Genomic DNA, 19,727 nt, shown 5'->3' on the forward strand with positions numbered 1-19,727 from the left:
AGTCCCACCAGCAATGTATGCTCCACATCCTCTCTAGCATTTGATGTCAAAGTCTTTTTAAGTTTATCCATTCTAGTGGGTATAGTGGTATCTCATCATGGTTTTTATTTCATTGCCTTAAGGAGTAATGATTTGAGAATTTTTCATGTATTTATTGGCTGCTGATATATATATACATACATACGGAGCCCTGGTGGCGCAGTTGCTAAGAGTTCAGCTGCTAACCAAAAGGCCAGTAGTTTGAATCCACCAGCCATTCCCTGGAAACCTTATGGGGCAGGTCCTATAGGGTCACTACGAGTTGAATCAACTCAATGGCAATGGGTTTGGTTTCGGTTTGTATGTGTACTCCTTTAGGAAGGGCTTGTTAAAGTCTTTTGCCCATTTTTTTTTAAGTTGTCTTTTTCTTAAGTTGTAGACATTATATATTCTCACTATAAAACTTTTATCAGGTAAATATCTTACAAATATTTCTCCTAGTCTGTGGCTTGCCTATTACTTTTCTTAGTGTTGTCTTTGATGAGCAGAAGTTTTTAATTTTTGTGAAGTCTGATTTATCAATTATTTATCTTATGGCTATTGTTGCCATACTGTAGTAAAGAAATCCTTGCTTACTCCTAGATCAAAAGTACATTCTCCTAATCTTTAAACCTTAAACCAAAAATATCCCCTGAAGTCTTCTAAAACCAAACAGTAATTTAGCGTAACCAGTAAAGAATGTCTGTCTTGAGCATTATCCTCTTTAAAATCTGTCTATATGGGATAAAACTGACAACCAAATCAAAAAACCAAACTCATTGCCATCGAGTTGATCCTGACTCATAGCAACCCTATAGAAGAGTTGAGCTGCCCCATAGGGTTTCCAACGGTGTAAATCTTCACAGAAGCAGACTGCCACATAGTTCTCCCACGGAGCAGCTGGTGGGTTCCAACTACCAACCTTTCAGTGAGCAGTCGAGGGTTTTAACCACTGCGCCGCCAGGGCTCAAATTGACAACAACAACTCAAAAAATTAGATAGGAAGCTGAGGGGGCGGTGAGTGTATGTCAATGCGGGAGGAACAAGTCAGAAAAAGAGAGTGAGAATGGTCGCACAACTCGAAGAATATAATCAATGTCACTGAATTGTACATGTAGAAACTGTTGAATTGGTGTACTTTTTCCTATGTCTATTCTCGACAACAAAAAAAATAAGTTATTAAATACATTTTTTTCTCCCCCATTTTCTTCTAAAAGCTTTAAGTTTTTGCTTTTATATTTTTGTTTATAATCCATCTTGGAATTAATTTTACTGTACCGTGACCAAACAAAACCCGTTGCCATCAAGTTGATTCCGACTCATAGCGACCTTGTAGGACAAAGTAGAACTGCCCCATATGGTTTCCAGGGAGTGCCAGGTGGATTCAAATTGCTGCCCTTTTTTTTTGATTAGCAGCCGTAGCTCTTAACCACTAAGCCACCAGGATTTCCCTGTATGGTGAAGTAGGGGTTAAAGATCATTTTTTCCCAGTGGTTATCCTGTTGTTCCAGCCCCATTTGTTGAAAAGACTAACGTTTCCCCCATTGAATTGTTTTGATGCCTTTTTTAAAAAATTAATAGTCTACATATGTGTAGGTCTATTTCTGGACTCCATTCTGTTCTGTTAGCCTATTTGTCTATTCTTATGATAATACCACACTGTGTTAATTATTGAAGCTTTATAGTAAATCTTGATGTTAGATAGTGTAAGACCTCCAACTTTTTTTTTTCCTTTCTCTAAATTGTTTTAATTATTGTGTTGTTGTTGTTGTTAGGTGTCGTTGAGTCACTTCCAACTCATAGGGACCCTATGCACAACAGAACAAAACACTGCCCAATTCTGAGCCATCCGGACAATCGTTGTTATGCTTGAGCTCATCGTTGCAGCCACTGTGTCAATCCACCTCCTTGAGGGTCCTCCTTTTTTCCACTGACCCTGTACTTTGCCAAGCATGATGTCCTTCTCCAGGGACTCATCCCTCCTGACAACATGTCCAAAGTATGTAACACACAGTCTCGTTATCCTTGCTTCTAAGGAGCATTCTGGTTGTACTTCTTCTAAGACAGATTTGTTCATTCTTTTGGCAGTCCACGGTATATTCAACATTTTTCGCGAACACCACAATTTGAAGGCATCAATTCTTCGGTCTTCCTTATTCACTGTCCAGTTTTCACATGCATATGATGCAATTGAAAATACCATGGCTTAGGTCAGGCCTTAGTCTTCAAGGTGACATCTTTGCTCTTCAACGCTTTAAAGAGGTCCTTTGCAGCAGATTTACCCAATGCAATGTGTCTTTTGATTTCTTGACTGCTGCTTCCATGGCTGTTGATTGTGGATCCAAGTAAAATGAAGTTCTTGACAGCTTCAATCTTTTCTCTGTTAATCATGATGCTGCTTATTGGTCCAGTTGTGAGGATTTTTGTTTTCTTTATGTTGAGGTGCAATCCATACTGAAGGCTGTGGTGTTTGATCTTCGTCAGTAAGTGCTTCAAGTCCTTTTCACTTTCAGCAAGCAAGGTTGTGTCATCTGCAAATTGCAGGTTCTTAACGAGTCTTCCTCCAATCCTGATGTCCCATTCTTCTTCATATAGTCCAGCTTCTCATACTATTTGCTCAGCATACAGATTGAATAGGTATGGTGAAAGAATACAACTCTGACACACACCTTTCCTGACTTTAAACCAATCAGTATCCCCTTGTTCTGTCCGAACAGCTGCCTTTTGATCTATGTAAAGGTTCCTCATGAGCACAATTAAGTGTTCTGGAATTCCCATTCTTTGCAATATTATCCGTAATTTGTTATGATCCACACAGTCGAATGCCTTTGCATAGTCAATAAAACACAGGTAAACATCCTTCTGGTATTCTCTGCTTTCAGCCAGGATCCATCTGACATCAGCAATGATATCCCTGGTTCCGCATCCTCTTCTGAAACCAGCCTGAATTTCTGGCAGTTCCCTGTCAATATACTGCTGCAGCCATTTTTGAATGGTCTTCAGCAGAATTTTGCTTGCGTGTGATATTAATGATATTGTTCTATAATTTCCATATTCAGTTGGATCACCTTTCTTGGGAATAGGTGCAAATATGGATCTCTTCCAGTCACTTGGCCAGGAAGCTGTCTTCCATATTTCTTGGCACAGACGAGTGAGCACCTCCAGCCCTGCATCTATTTGTTGAAATATCTCAATTGATATTTCATCAATTCCTGGAGCCTTGTTTTTGGCCAGTGCTTTCAGAGCAGTTTGGACTTCTTCCTTCAGTACCATTGGTTCCTGATCATATGCTACCTCTTGAAATGGTTGAACATTGACTAATACTTTTTGTGTATTCCTTCCATCTTCTTTTGATGCTTCCTGCATTGTTTAATATTTTCCCCATAGAATCCTTCAGTATTGCAACTGGAGGCTTGAATTTTTTCTTCAGTTCTTTCAGCTTGAGAAATGCCAACCGTATTCATCCCTTTTGGTTTTCCATCTCAAGCTCTTGCACATATCATTATACTGCTTTACTTTGTGTTCTCAAGCTGCCCTTTGAAATCTTCTGTTCAGTTCTTTGACTTCATCAGTTCTTCATTTTACTTTAGCTGCTTGATGTTCGAGAGCAAGTTTCAGAGTCTCCTCTGATATCCATCTTGGTCTTTTCTTTCTTTCCTGTCTTTTCAGTGATCTCTTGCTTTCTTCATGGACGATGTCCTTGATGCCATTCCACAACTCATCTGGTCTTCGGTCACAAGCATTCAATGCATCAAATCTATTCTTCAGAGGGTCTCTGAATTCAGGTGGGATATACTCGAGGTTATGTTTTGGCTCTCGTGGTCTTGGTCTGATTTTCTTCAGTTTCAGCTGAACTTGCATATGAGCAATTGATGGTCTGTTCCACAGTCGGCCCCTGGCCTTGTTCTGACTGATGATATCGAGCTTTTCCATCATCTCCTTCCACAGATGTAGTCAATTTGATTCCTATGTGTTCCATCTGGCGAGGTCCACATGTATAGTCGCCGTTTATGTTGGTGAAAGAAGGTATTTGCAATGAAGAAGTCATTGGTCTTGCAAGATTCTATCATTCAATCTCTGGCATTGTTTCTATCACCAAGGCCATATTTTCGAACTACTGATCCTTCTTCTTTGTTTCCAACTTTCGCATTCCAATCACCAGCAATTATCAATGCATCTTGATTGCACATTCGATCAATTTCAGACTGCAGCAGCTGATAAAAATCTTCTGTTTCTTCATCTTTGGCCCTAGTGGTTGGTGTGTAAATTTGAATAATAGTCATATTAACTGGTCTTCCTTGTAGGCGTATGGATATTATCCTATCACTGACAGCGTTGTACTTCAGGATAGGTCTTGAAATGTTCTTTTTGACGATGAATGCAACACCATTCCTCTTCAAGTTGTCATTCCCAGCTTAGTAGACTATAGGATTGTCCAATTCAAAATAGCCAGTACCAGTCCATTGCAGCTCACTAATGCCTAGGATACCGATGTTCATGTGTTCCATTTCATTTCTGACAATTTCCAATTTTTCTAGATTCATACTTCATACATTCCAGGTTCTGATTATTAATGGATATTTGCAGCTGTTTCTTCTCACTTTGAGTCGTGCCACATCAGCAAATGAAGGTCCCGAAAGCTTTACTCCACCCACATCATTAAGGTCAACTCCACTTTGAGGAGGCAGCTCTTCCCCCATCATCTTTTGAGTGCCTTCCAACCTAGGGGGCTCATCTTCCAGCACTATATTAGATAATGTTCCACCGCTATTCATAAAGTTTTCACTGGCTAATGCTTTTCAGAAGTAGACTGCCGGGTCCTTCTTCCTAGTCTATCTTAGTCTGGAAGCTCAGCCGAAACCTGTGCTCCATGGGTGACCCTGCTGGCATCTGAATACCAGTGGCATAGCTTCCAGTATCACAGCAACATGCAAGCCCCGACAGTATGACAAACTGACAGACAAGTAGGGGCTATTCTAGGTCTTAACATTTCCAAACAAAGTTTAGAATCTGTTTGTCAGTTTCTATTTAAAAAAACACACAGAAAGGCTTCAGAATTCAGTGTTGACAAAACAAGCTGAGTTATGTGGTGATTTTTAACAGGATAAATGGAGTCTTCACTTCCCAGATTTCACAGAAGCCATCTGGCTTGGATCAGGCTGCCATGACCAGCCAGTTTCAGGGGATCCACCAGCTCCTTCAAGCAGAAAAAAGGGCCAAGGACAAGCTAGATGAAGCAAAAAAGAGAAAAGGGAATAGATTGAAACAAGCTAAGGAAGAAGCAGTGAAAGAAACTGACCAGTAACGAATGCAGAAAGATAAAGAGTTTCGGCTGTAACAGTCTAAGATATTGGGCTCTTAGAGTAATCTCGCAGATGAAATAGAAGAGCAAACACTAGGAAAGATACAAGAGCTGAATGGGAGCTACAAGCACAAGAAGTGTGATGAACCAGCTTCTGAGCATGGTCTGTGACATGAAAGCAGAAATCCAAGTAAACTACAGACCCACCAACAAAATGCACGCCATTGTTGTTACTGTTAGATGCTGTCGAGTCAGTTCCAACTCATAGTGACCCTATGCACAACAGAACGAAACACTGCCCAGTCCTGCCCCATCCTCACAATTGTTGCTATGTTTGAGCCCATTGTTGCAACCACTGTGTCAATCCATCTCGTTGAGGCTCTTCCTCTTTTTCGCTGACCCTGTACTTTATCAAGCATGATGTCCTTCTCCAGGGACTGATCCCTCCTGACAACATGTCCAATGTATGCGAGACAAATCTCTCCATCCTTGCTTCTAAGGAGCATTCTGGTTGTACATCTTCCAAGACAGATTTTTCCATTCTTTTGACAGTTCATGGTATATTCAATATTCTTCGCCAACACCACAATTCAAAGGCGTCAATTCTTCTTCAGTCTTCCTTATCCATCATCCAGTTTTTGAATGCATATGAGGCAATTGAAAACACCATGGCTTGGGTCAGGTGCATCTTAGTCATCAAGGTGACATTCTTGTTTTTCAACACTTTAAAGAGGTCTTTTCCAGCCAATTTGCCCAATGCAATGCATCCTTTGATTTCTTGACTGTTGCTTCCATGGGTGTGAAATGTGGATCCAAGTAAAATGAAGTCCTTGACAACCTCAGTCTTTTCTACATTTGTCATGATGTTGTTTATTGGTCCACTTGTGAGGATTTTTGTGTTCTTTATGTTGAGGAGTAATCCATACTGAAGGCTATGGTCTTTGACGGTCATTAGTAAGTGCTTCAAGTCTTCTTCACTTTCAGCAAGCCAGGTTGTGTCATCTGCATAACGCGGGTTGTTAATGAGTCTTCCCCCAATCCTGATGCCCCGTTCTTCTTCATAGAGTCCAGCTTCTCATATTATTTGCTCAGCATACAGATTGAATAGGTATGGTGAAAGGATACAACCCTGATGCACACCTGTCCTGACTTTAAAGCATGCAGTATCCCCTTGTTCTGTTCAAACGACAGCCTCTTGATCCATGTACACATTCCTCATGTGCACAATTAAGTGTTCTGGAATTCCCATTCTCCACAATGTTGTTATCCATAATCTGGTATGCGTGCCATAGTCTTCAATAAATGGCATATGTATACTGCCCAGTTGCTTATGGCTCCAGGTTTATATTAAGAAATTTAAAATGTTAATCTTAAATTTACTGAATACTTACTGATTTCAATGTGACATAGTTTGCACACGGGCACTGAATTAAAAACAAAAAACAAAGGCTTATTGGAATCATGATTGGAATTGTGTTAAAATATACATCAATTTGTGGAGATTTGACACCTTAACACTGAGTCTTCTAGCCCATAAACATAGTATATCTCTCCATTTATTTGCATTTTCTTTCATTTCTATCAGCCATGTTTTGCATTTCAGTGTCAAGTTTTTACACATCTTTCGTTAAATTTATTTGTAAGTCTTATGTCTTTTGAAAATACTGCAAATGGAATTTTTAAAAAATATCATCTCTAATTGTTTACAGCTAACATAAAAATACAATTAATTTTTGCATATTGATCTTTTCAGAAGCATTTGTTCTGTTTTGTTTTTTATGGTGGTAATTATCTATGTAACAAAGCATTTGCCACTTCAACATTTTCATTATGTACAATTCAGTAATATTAGTCACGTTCATCATGTTCAACCATTATCAATATCCGTTTCCAACATAAGTGTTCTAATGAGATCAGAAAGAAGCAGAGATGTAATCAATTAGCCTGTAGCTGAACAGGAAGAGAGAAAGTAAACAGAAAGAGAATTGACATGATTGAGTGCCTACTATCTACAAAGCACTGTGAACATTTTACATACTTAATTTCACAACAACCCTGTGAAGTCAAATATTATCTATGGCTTACAGATAAGGAAAGTGAGGGCTTTAAAACTCTAGTAGCAAGTGGCAGCCAGGATTTTTTGCCTAGAGTTAGTGAGCCCAAACCCTATGCTCTTTCCAGTATGTGGTGCTGCCACAACATAACAGAAGGACGCTATTTTGTTTGCTCACAGTGGGTGACTAAGGAGGTGGCAGCTTGTGTCAAAGCTCTGTCCCCTCCTGTCCAGTGCCTGCAGCCAGGAGGTGTGCAATACCTGGCAGGCCATCCGCATCACAGGGTTGAAGTTCTCCCCTCCTTTCCCTCTGGGGCTAAGGTTGCTGCTAGCTGATAGGCACTGATGCAGTATCCTTAGCATGGCAGGACCAGGGAGCCTAGGAGATGACCCTGGGTGTGACCACACTGGAGAGAGAAGCAAAGTAAAGCCAGCTGGGCCAGCTGGAGGGGGGTACGGGGGCCAGGGTCTGCACACCAGCAACACCTCCATCTGAGCAGTTTGCTGGCAGGTTAGCAGAACTGTCAAGATCACATATACTCTGCAGCTGAAAGGGTGTCCCTGAACTCAGGCCATAAGGGCTGAGCCTGAGAAGGAAAACAGCAACAATGGGCCAATGTTCTCTAGGCTTGCCCAAGCATGAGCACCACTCAGGGCGATTTTTCCAAAACAGACTCCCAAACAACCTTCACAGAGTTTTGATTCAGTAGGTCTGAGACGGGGCCTCAGGGATCTATATTCTAAATGCATGCTCCCAGTCATTCTTAGGACCAGGATATTTTGAGAAGCACCAAGTTGACAAAAAAAAAAAAAAATTGCAAAACCAAGAGAGTAGAAAAATCTTGTAGATTGGGTGGGAATGAAACAGAGATCACCTACATGCAGTGATATAATGTTTTAAGCCTGTACTCAGGCACGTGAGTTAGGTATGTATCTGAAACTTACAGAGGACTCCCTCTTACAGAAATAAAAATAGCTGTGGTTGTACACTGCATGATGTCTAACTTCTTGCAGTGTGCTGCCATGAACAGGGTTGCGGAGGGGTACCATGGAGAAAAGAAAGCAGCTTGCCAAGTCTCCCAAAGTCTCCCAAGGTAAAAAAGGCCCCCTCTGGTTCCCCAGGAGTCCCAGGATGGCACAAATGTTTAAGCATTAGGCTACCAACTGAAAGGTTGGCAGTTCAAACCCACCCAGAGTCACCTCAGAGAAGAAAGTCCTGGCAATCTGCTTCCAAAAGGGCACAGTCAAGAAAACCCTGAGGGGCAGTTCTACTCTGTCAGACATTGGGGTCTCCATAAATCAGAACTGACAAACAGCAGCTGGTTCAGTTTTGTTTTGTTTTGTTTTGCTTTTGCTGGTTCCCTAGGTTGTGGCAGCAAAAGTTACCCAGTGTGTAACTATCGTACGGGAACTCTCAGATGTATCATCATACAGTCATGGGCAGTAACCTGTATCAGACATGGTTGGGACACGCCAAAGGTGTGATCTTTGCCCTTGGGAGGTGGATGTCCTGGGGCCACAGGGCAGATCTTCCAATGTGGTAGCCATCAGACCTTCCCCAGGCCTTATGATCATTTTCATTAATTTATTTTTTAAGTCTCATGATGCCGCTGTTTTCACACACCTAGGAAAGGAGGGGAAGGGAATCCCAGCAGTGTTGAGAGAAAGGAAAGAAGGGATTGAAGACATGGAGGTGTGACTGGGAAAGGCGTGGAAAGGAAAGGGCGAGGCTGGGCCATGTGGACCTCTGAGGACAAGACCTAGCACTCAAAAAGCACGTGTGGGTGCTACACAGCAGGGGACTGTGCTCCGGAGCTGGCAGGACACAGACGGATTAGAAGCTGACATTTAGAACAATCTCTCCTAAATAGCAGTGTTCTCTCGATAGGTTCCTGGGCCCAATCCCTAGCTCTCCCCTCAACTTCCTGACTTCTGAGGGTGGTCAAGAGCCTTGAAACCCTTTTGTTACCCTTTTCTGCATCACTGGTTGCCTTGGCAACAGCAGCAGCTGGCCCCAGTCTTCCAAAACACAGAGCTCTAATGAGAATCTCAGGCAGGTTTGTTCTGCTCCTCCAGCTTTGAAGACAATGGGTGGAATGCTGGGCAACAGCTCTGGTTTCAGAACCTGTCCCCAAGGACCCTCCCCCTTCCAGTAAGGGGCGGGAATAGGATCTGGGAGGAAAGGTGAAGAGGGGGACACAAAAGCAGTTCAGCTAAGAGGGAAGGCAGCCAGATGAACAGGGAACTTCCTATCACAACCTTTTGGGTGAGATGGACTGGTGAGAGTCTACAGCGGGGTGGATCTGTGGCTGATTAAATAGCAATAACTGAAGACAGTGTCTTTGCCCCATCCTGTTCCTTTATTTGTCAATCAGTGACATGAATGGAAACATGCTGATTATATCTACAGATGATAAAAAAAAGAGCTAAGAGACTTCAGATGACAGAATTGGTACTCATAAAAAAAGACTTTATAGATTGGAATAATGGCCTGAAACCAATAACTCTAAGAAATACACTATGGGGAAAACCTGGATGAAACAGAGCTCTCTCTTGGGGATGCTAACCACTCACAAACCTGGTGGAGCCAATAGGGGACACAACAGTTTAGGAAGCAGAAGCAACCAGAATACATTTGTGTTTGTCATCTGTACCACTCCTTCCTATACGTCACTTAGTGGTTGGAAACCTCTCAAGTATACAGGTCTTAGAAATAAAGCTGGCTGATGCAACTGTTTGAATTCAAGCTCCAGTATTGTATTTAAAATGTATACATGTGATTGTGCAACTCTAGGACTGTATAATGTTGGGGTGAACAGCAAGAAATCTGGAGCCAAACTAGGTTTGAATCCCAGCTCTGGTATTTATAAGCTGCATGTCCTTGAGGTTAAGTAACCTCTCTGTGTGTCAGTTTCCTCATCTATACAATGGAGATACTAAAGTTACCTACCCCTAGGGCTTGGGTCGGGGAGCAGTGGTGGTTCAGTGATAGAATCCTCACCGTCCCTGTGAAAGACCTGGGTGTAATTCCCAGCCAGTGCACCTCCTGTGCAGCCACCACCTGTCTGTCCGTGGAGGCTTGTGTGTTGCTATGATGTTGAACAGGTTTCGGCAGAACTTCCAGACTAAAGCAGACTGGTAAGAAAGGCCTGGTGATCTCCTTCTGAAAACCAGCCAATGAAAACTTTATGGATCACAACAGTCTGATCCACAACTAATCGTGGGGATGGTGCAGGATCAGGCAGCTTTTTTTATTTGTTTTAATTGTGCTTTAGGTGAAAGTTTACAGCTCAAGTTAAATTCTCATACAAAAATTTATACACATATTATTTTATGACATTAGTTGCAATCCCCACAATGTGAAAGCCCACCTTTCCTACTCCGTCCCCCCGTTCCCCCACCAGGGGATTCCCTGTATACTTTCGACCAGTTCCTGTACCCTCCTGCCTTCTCATTCTGCTTTTGGACAGGAGCTCAGATAGCATTTTTTCTGTTGTGCATGGGGTCACCATGAGTTGGGCGCTAACTTGATGGCAGGTAACAATAACAACAGTTCTGGTGAGGACTGATCCAGTTACTCTCAGTAAAACCATTGGAATGCCTGGCACATGTACTGCTACTGGTGGTTGCTACTGGTATTAGTGACTCAGCTGTGTACTTTTAAAAAGTCGATGAGTGATTTTTACCTGGAGGGCACTAGCCTCTGAATGCCTGGCCACCCTCAATATACTTGGACAACTGGACCCCTAAACTCCTAGTCACCCTTGATATCATCAGGCCACTACTGATAGCAGTGAGGACCACATGCAGCTAGCACTGTAAGAGATCAATGACCCTCCCACCAGGACAACCTGAAGGTACAAGCACCCAACCTACAGTGTTCCTATTGCCCTTGCTGGGACCCACTACCAAGAGTGCTTTCCCTTCTCTGGCCCCCATCTTCCACCCCCAACTCCACACTCAGCATGTGCTGAAGTAGTAGGAAACCACCACCATTAACCCCTTTCTTTCACTAGGGATCCTCTCTTCCCCACTGGGTCTTGGGAGGACTAAGAGGGCACTACCCCACGAGAATGCAACATTATATAAACATTCACTTGTCCTGAGGAGAAAATCCCTGTTTTAACGCAATCCCTTGATTAGTCTGTAGTCAGCCCAATATACCATCTTAGACATCATCACATTGTATGATCTTAGCCAAGGCCTTTCTGATTCTTAATTTCTCCTAACCAAAATGGCGGCGTTGATTTCAGGGAAGCCTGGAACCTTGGCCATCCATCCATACTTGTCAGAGAAATCATTTGCATGATGCTTTGCAAGAATGTAGGCCACTGCTTTTAGGAGAGGCGGTCTCAGGCAGGTGAGACCATGCTCTTTAAATGTGAAGTTCCCCTTGTTTGGGAATCATATTCCTTCCCATTCGCCTTTCCCACAAACCCGAAACAGATTTGAAACAACAAAAACTATGCTTAAAAAACAAAGCCCACACTGGAAAACTGCTAAGCTGCATCTTAAAAATCAAATATGGTCTCTTCCCATTTGTTGTGGCCCCCCTTTTCATTTTGTTGTTGTTGTTAGGTGCTGTCAAGTTGGTTCCAACTCATAGCAACCCTACGTACGACAGAATGAAACTGCCTGGTCCAGCACTGTCTTCACTATTGTTGCTATGTTTTAACCCATTGTTGTAGCCACTGTGTCAATCCATCTTGTTGAGGGCCTTCCTTTTTTTTGCTGACCCTCTCTTTACCAAGTATAATGTCTTTCTCCAGGGCCTGGTCTATCCTGATAACATGTTCACCTTTTTATTTTACTTATATGTTATTTATTTTACACTTAAAATGCCAGATACTCTTCTAAGAGCTTTGCAAACAGTGGCTCGTTTAATCCTCACAACAGCTCCGTAAAGTAGATACTGTCATTATCTTCATTCCCACTTTCAGAGGGGGAAACTAAGGCACAGAGAGGTTAAGTAACATGCTCAAGGTACACAGCCAAGATAAGTAGCTGAGTCAGGATTGGAAGGCAGGTACAAGCTCCAGAGTCGTGATTTTAAGCCACTGTGCTGCTTTCATTCTGCCATGCTGATTTGCATCTCCCATAAATAGACTGGAACCTTCTCAATGGCAGAAATAGCGTCTTCATAAAAACATATTATAATATGTACTGAAGGCAATCAACATATGACTTGTGATGGTGTTGATAACTGTTAACTGTAGAGGAGATGACCAAGAAGCATCATTTACCTCCATGTCACTAATTTGAAAATGGAAGGAAAACTGGGAAGGAGGGCTTAGTTATCTAGTGCTGCTATAACAGAAATACCACAAGTGAATAGCTTTAACAAAGAGAAATTTGCTCTCTCACAGTCTAGGAGGCTAGAAGTCTGAATTCAGGGCACCAGCTCTGGGGGAAGGCTTTCTCTCTCTGTTGGCTCTTTAGGAAGAACCTTGTCATCAAGCTTCCCCTAGTCTAGGAATTTCTCAGCTCAGGGACCCCAGGTCCAAAGGACACATGCTCCTGGCTCTACTTTCTTGGTTGTATGAGGCCCCCATGTCTCCCTCGTCTCTCTTTTAAATCTCAAAAGAGATTGATTTAAGACACAATCTAATCTTGTAGATTGAGTCCTGTCTCATTAACATAACTGCCTCTAATCCTGCCTCATTAACTTCATAGAGGTAGGATTTACAACACATAGGAAAATCGTATCAGATGACAAAATGGTGGACAATAACACAACACTGGGAATCATGGCCTAGCCAGGTTGACACACATTTTAGGGGGGACACAACTCAATCCATAAGAGGGAGAACCAGCTCTGACTTCCCTCTGTTGAGTGGGTGCCTTCCATAACTTCCCTGAGCGCCCTAACAATGATGACAGCCACTCATTGGGCAAGCCTGGACACTCATTGGGCAAGCCTGGGCACTGGGAGGAAAAGTCTTCTGATGGCTGCTGTAACTGGAGGAGGAAGAGGCAGCTTCCCTACAGCATTCTGCCTGACTTTTCCAAGACCTATAATGCCAGCCACACCCCTTCCAGCTTCCCCAGCTGAAAAACAGCATCTTCTCTTTCATTGTTCTTTGAGGAAACTTGGCAGCGGGCACAGACAGAAGGAGTTCCTTCCAGACCCCAGCTCTGCACATGAAAGGAAGGCTGCCTTGGAGCCAGGCTGGAGCGATGGCCTCCACAAAGGGTACTGTCTGCATGGTCCCCAGACGCCATAGGCATTTCCTGCCAGCACTTGCAGCCTGGGGAGTGGCTGTCTCTTTTGTTAATGACCCACCCTTGAGATACTGAGCTGGATGGGGAACAATAGCTGGTACTGGTCTTGCTGGCTTCAAGTTACAATGCCAGCTACTTCCCTGAATTGGGACCCCTGGCCTGGGTCAGGCTGCTCCATGCCTGTGCTGAGGTAAGGGCAGACAGGGGCAAGTCAAGGCAGTGAGGCCACTTTTCTAATGCATGTGACGTGTGTGATGTGAGCAGAGGCCTCACCATACTTGGCCCATTTCTGTCAGAAGAATAATAGTTTTCACGTGTGTGTCATGCATGGTACGCAGGGGAGCTTGTCTCCTCATACCTGGTAGTTGTCTCCCTCCTCACCACTGGTGGGGGAAGAGGGTTTTTGAGCACATAGATTGAAGTTATAGCTTTTTTTTTCTTATTGTTTTTGACCATATATACCAATTCAACTAATTCTAGATGGACAATTCTGTGGCATTGATTACAGTCCTCAAATTGAACAACCATTCTGACCCTCCTTTTCTGAATTATTCCTCCCCCATTAACATAAACTCACTGCCCCCTAAGTCTACTATCTGACCTTTCGAGTTGCTGTTGTCAATTTGATCCCATACTGATCATTCTTCAAAAGAGCACAATGCTCAAGGCAAACATTCTTTACTAGTTAAGCTAACCTATTGTTTGGTTTAAAGAAGACCTCAAGGGATGTTTTGGTTTAACATTTTAGGTTTAAAGACTATCTCAGGGCAATAATTTTGGGGGGGGGTGCGGAGGGGTGTCATCCAGCCTCAGTGGTTCCAAAAAGTCTGGATTCAATGAAAATTTGAAGCTCTGTTTTACATTTTCCCCCTTTTAATCAAGACTATTCTATAGGTTATTTGATCAAAACATTCAGCAATGGTAAGTGGACACCACCCAGTTCTTCTGGTCTTGTGGCAAAGGAGGTAGTTGTTGATGGAGGCAATTAGCCACATATTCCATATCCTCCTCCTATTCCTGACTCTCCTTCTTCCTCTGTTGCTCCAGGTGAATAGAGACCAGATTGAAATTATGTTATGAGAGGACATCAGGTTAATAGAGTAAGGTCTGCAGATGCTCCTCTCTGAAGGCTGTGAGATCGAAGTCTGCCCCCACTGTGGACTTGCTGGGTCTCCTCTCACGGGCCGTCTAGGCTGGCTCTATGAGGACTGATCCATGGCTCAACGGGGAAAGTGAGGAAATGATACACATCATCTGCTACCTCTGGGCCTCCTCATGATCAGCTAATAACAGAAAAAAAAACGTGCTGCCGACTCATGGCAACCCCATGTGTTACGGCATAGAACTGCTCCGTAAGGTTTTATTGGCTGTAATCTTTTATGGAAGCAGATCACCAGGACTTTCTTGCATGGCACCACTGGGTGGGTTCAGGCTGCCCCCTTTTCGATTAGTAGCTGTGTACACACCATTTGCACCACCCAGGGACCTATGATCAGCTAATAGACTGCTTCATTTTACTATTGGATGGCTTCTACCTGCCCTTCCAGAAACTGGAGGGCATTTCGAAGGTGAGGCAAACACCTTGTATTCTCAAAGCATTGCCCCACCATGTGTCAGGTTATATTTTCACAGTAACCCTGTAAAGTAGAAAGGGTACCTTTATGATGCCCATTTTACAGAGGAAAAACTTAGGAGCAGGAAAGTGATCTATGAAATGTCACCACACTCATTTCTGACTCTCAGTCCAGGTACTTTTCAATTTAACGTGCTGTTATGGAATAAGTCTATCCATGCAAGGGATAAGGAAAATAGAAAGGGAATTGTGAAAAATTAAGCAGAAAACCTGAGAGTGCAAATGCTATCATGAAACCCCAGGGTTCGTGACAGCATGGGATTGGCACTTGCACTAACTTGAGAGTGAATGCCCCTTAAATTTTAGGGCCTAGGCATCTTGCCCCACCACAGATCTGTCAGTCCGTGGCACTCTGGTGGCTCGTATGTTTCTATGATGCTGGAAGCTATGCCACCGGTATTTCAAATACCAGCAAGTTCACCCACGGTAGATAGGTTCAACGGAATTTCCAGGCTAGACAGACTAGGAAGAAAGGCTCAGAGATCCACTTCCAAAAATTAGCCAGTGAAAATCATATCGATCACAATAGAATATTGTCTGATATAGTGATAGAAGATGAGCCCCCTAGGTTGGAAGGCACTCAGATACACAGTGGCTGCAATAATGGACGCAAACATACCAACAATTGTGAAGATGGTACCGGATGGAACAATGTTTCATTCTGTTGTACGTGTGTCAGAGCCAACTCAATGGCAACTAAAAAGAGGTGCTTCATTTGGCTCACCCTGGTCCCAGCCAGGCCAACACCTCTGTATTACAAATAGAGCCAGGTGTCATGGAGAGGACCCTGTGGTTACCAACCCCAGTTTTCCCCTACTCCACTCCAAGGAGAATCCACCTTAAAACTTTGCAAATTTTCCTTCCTCCAGGAGACCATTCACCTTGTTATTCTCTGTCAATCTCCTCTGCTAGATACGGGAGCTAATTCTAAGAAGCTCCAAGCCAATGCCATCTTTCCTTAAGAAAACCAAATGACTTGGCCCAAGACAGTGAACCTGTGGGTCTTCAAGGGAGGAGCCCTGAAGAGAGAGCTGGTATGGCTGGAAGCTGCCTAAAAATGGGCATGAGCTGCAAGCTATGAGTGACAGCCTCTCCCCAGGCACAGCTGGGACCCTGTGACAGAGAAGTGGGGAGCAGGAGCCAGAGAGACTGAGTGTCCCCGGCGGGCTTAAGTAAAGCTATTTTGAATCCGGTTTATTGGGCTGCCAGGATGGCTCCACATGCTTCCCTGGTGACCCTGGGAGGCGCGTGTGCACAGGAAGATGATGGCGAAGACAGCACAGGGAAAAGCTGGGCGACCTGGAGATGGGGCTTAGGGAACAAAAGGGAACAGGGAGGAAAACTTGGGGTGTGCAATACAGACCAACAAGGAGGCAGGCAGAGTAGGTGGGATTTCACCGGGAGGTATTTAGCCAGACTGCAGAATTTTGGCAGAGATCAGGTCTGCTAGCTAGGCTGGCTCCCATGGCCCCTAAGAATACCTCCTGCCACTTGAGGGCTTGGCTGGGTTCGGGAGGAGGTGGCAGGGGCGTGACTAGCTAGCAGCAGGCAAGTGAAGTCTTCAAGTGGGCAGGTTCTGCCCCTGCAGGCAAGACTTAGATGTGGCCTGAGCAAGACACAAGTGGCCAAGTTACCCATCTGTCCTGAAGGGCTTGTCCTCCCCACATCTGAGGCATTGGTGGATAGTTCCACTTTCACTGGCAGAAATCTGTGATAGTCCACATACCCAACTCTGCTTTTGCTTTATAGAGCTTCCTTGGCACAATACTCAAAAGAAAATAGCTAAGGTACGAAGGTTCTATCTGTTGTACCCTAATCTCTTTAACCATTCTTGATGCTCAGGCCCCATGCCCCAATCTTCTCATCTGCATTCACAGATGAGTCAGTCCTTTGTGACTCCTGTCTGTCTCCGCATGAGTGGGCAGAGTTCAGGATCCCAGCCATGTCCTGTCCTGCTATGAGTAACTTACCAGTCCTACCCAACTGCTGAGATGTGATACCACCTCCTTTGCACACTCTTCAGACCTAACTCCCAACTCCCTCATGTTGTCCCCAAGCCCCCAGGACCTGCCATACCTGAATAGGATACACCCCACTGCTTCCCCCTGGCTCTTCCTCACCCCATCAACACTTACCGTGTTTCTTACACAGGGCAATGCTCTGTGTCCCATTGCTTTGAGTGGCTACTAAGAAAGAAAAAAAAAAGTTGCCATAAGGCCGATTGCTGCATTGCAACCCCATGTGTTGTGCAGAGTAGAACAGCACTCCATAGAGTTTTCATGTCTGTGATCTTTTGGAAGCAGATCACCAGGGATTTCTTCCAAGGCACCCCTGGGTGGGTTTGAACCCCCAAGAACTTAAACATTTGTGTCACCAGGCTGAGTACCTGTTACATGAATTCAAATTCTACTAATATCTACTGAGAAACGCTTACGTGTATGCCCCAAAGACTCAAGTATATGAGACACAGTCCTTAGCCACAATGAGACTATGACACAGTCCTTAACCACAATGAGACTATGTGGATAGAATATGTGAGTAAAAGAATTCATGGCATTACTGTGCAGTGAATGGTAAGACCCAAACAAGCATTGCAACAACAAGAGTAGTTACAAGAGTTCCCGAAAGGGGAGCATCACGGTGGCGGATTTAGTTCAGGGAAATCTTCAGGGGTGATTTGAGACTTGAACTGAGCTCAGATAATCATTTCAGGCTGGGAGTTAACATTGAGCAGAGGTCCAAAGTCATGACACATCTGGAAAACCAGGAAGAAATTCTCTTAACTGGCGTAGAGGGTTCCTCTTGGGGAGTTTTTGAAGAAATAACGAGGGGGAACAAATAAGAGACAGCCTTAAGGCCCAGGGTAAGAAATTTAGTCTTAACCCTGCAGGCAGTGGCTACTGTAGAAGGTTTTTTCGGGGAGGGATGGGAGTAGGAGGAGACCACAGGGGTTTTCCAACCATGAATCTAGATGTGGTGTAGGGTAGGCTGGAGGATGCAAAGACTAAAGGCAGGAAAGAGTCTCCAGGGCCCTGATCAGAGTGCAGCCTGGAGCACAGAAGAAGAGACCTTGGAAAGGAAAGGAAAATAAAGAGGAGTGAAGGGTGACGCCACAGTTGCCAGACTGGAAAATCTGATCAAGCAAAGCCTGCTAATTGCCCCTCTCAGATAACTTAAGCAGCCTAATTAACTGGCATTCTTTTTAAGAAGTTCCACGAGGAGTGAGGCTGGAGCCAGGAATCTGAAACACTGGCAAAGCAGAGGTTTGTGGTAAATTGTCACATCTCGCTACATCAGCTGCTGCCCACTTTATATGCATACATCTGGGTGGGGGGACCATCATCTGCATTGGAAAGGCCAGGGGTGAAGGGGAAAAACCCGCAGGGGATGGAAAGAGAAAGCCTTCACGTCCCGCAGGAAGGTCCCAATCCCTCCCCACCCACCATCTACTCTCTGCTTGAGCCACAGGCTCAGCCACATAGATTCCATGCCTGCGTTTGGGGGGCACTGGCTGCTTTCTGTGGAGCCTCCATGCATAGAATGAGCCTGCCTACCATCTGATGCAACTAAACTCATGCCTTTTGGTGTTGTTGAGAATATACACAGCAAAACACACATCAAGTCAACAGTTTCTGCGTGTACAATTCAGTGACATTACATACTTCAAGTTGTACAACCATACTCACCCTCCTTTTCTGAGTTGTTGCTCCGTCATTAACATAAACTCACTGCCCCCCTAAGGTTTCTATCTAATCTTTCAAGTTGCTGTTGTCAATTTGATCCCATATAGATAGATCTTAAAAGAGCATAATGCTCTAGGCAGACATTCTTTTTTTCTTTTGGACTGTTCTTTCAACCATTTATTTTTAGTTACAGTTTGTGTTAATACAAATCAATTCCATAACGTGAGAAGTGGCTATGAATCAAAGCATAAATACACAAACACAATATACCACCCAAAACAGACGTACAGCATTCAGATGTGAAACAAAAGGAAGTGTTCAGGCACACACGCAGTAGCCTGAGATCAGTTGGGTCTGGTTGTTCCTGCTTAGAGGTTTTAAAGCTGGAAAATAAATGACTTTGGTTATCAAAACTACTGCATTCATATTAGATGCTGGAACATCTAAGCATCAGTGCGTGACCATGTGAACAAAAGACTTCAGAAAGTGTCTAAAGAGGTTTCTGTGCATCAGGCAGTTGTGAAAATTTTACTTTCCAGAATTCAGCACACCTTATGCTTAGGACTGGAAACCCCGGTGGCATAGTGGTTAAGTGCTATGACTGCTAACCAAAGGGTCGGCAGTTCGAATCCGCCAGGCGCTCCTTGGAAACTCTGTGGGGCAGTTCTACTCTGTCCTGTAGGGTCGCTATGAGTCGGAATCGACTCGACGGTACTGGGTTGGGTTTGGTTTGGGCTTATGCTTAGGACCAGGTTCTAACTATCTAAAAATATTGACTGATACAGAAAGTGTTCCAATTGACTCTTCTGATTATTC

At 43.8% G+C, this 19,727-nt stretch overlaps 1 pseudogene; it reads left to right on the plus strand.

Annotated features, from left to right (window-relative positions):
- Positions 1-5,134: 5,134 nt before the first annotated feature.
- Positions 5,135-6,034, plus strand: LOC100657925 (V-type proton ATPase subunit G 3-like; annotated as a pseudogene).
- Positions 6,035-19,727: the final 13,693 nt, after the last annotated feature.

The sequence above is a fragment of the Loxodonta africana genome, chromosome 4 (assembly GCF_030014295.1).
Source record: "Loxodonta africana isolate mLoxAfr1 chromosome 4, mLoxAfr1.hap2, whole genome shotgun sequence".
In the NCBI taxonomy this organism is placed as follows: Eukaryota; Metazoa; Chordata; class Mammalia; order Proboscidea; family Elephantidae; genus Loxodonta; species Loxodonta africana.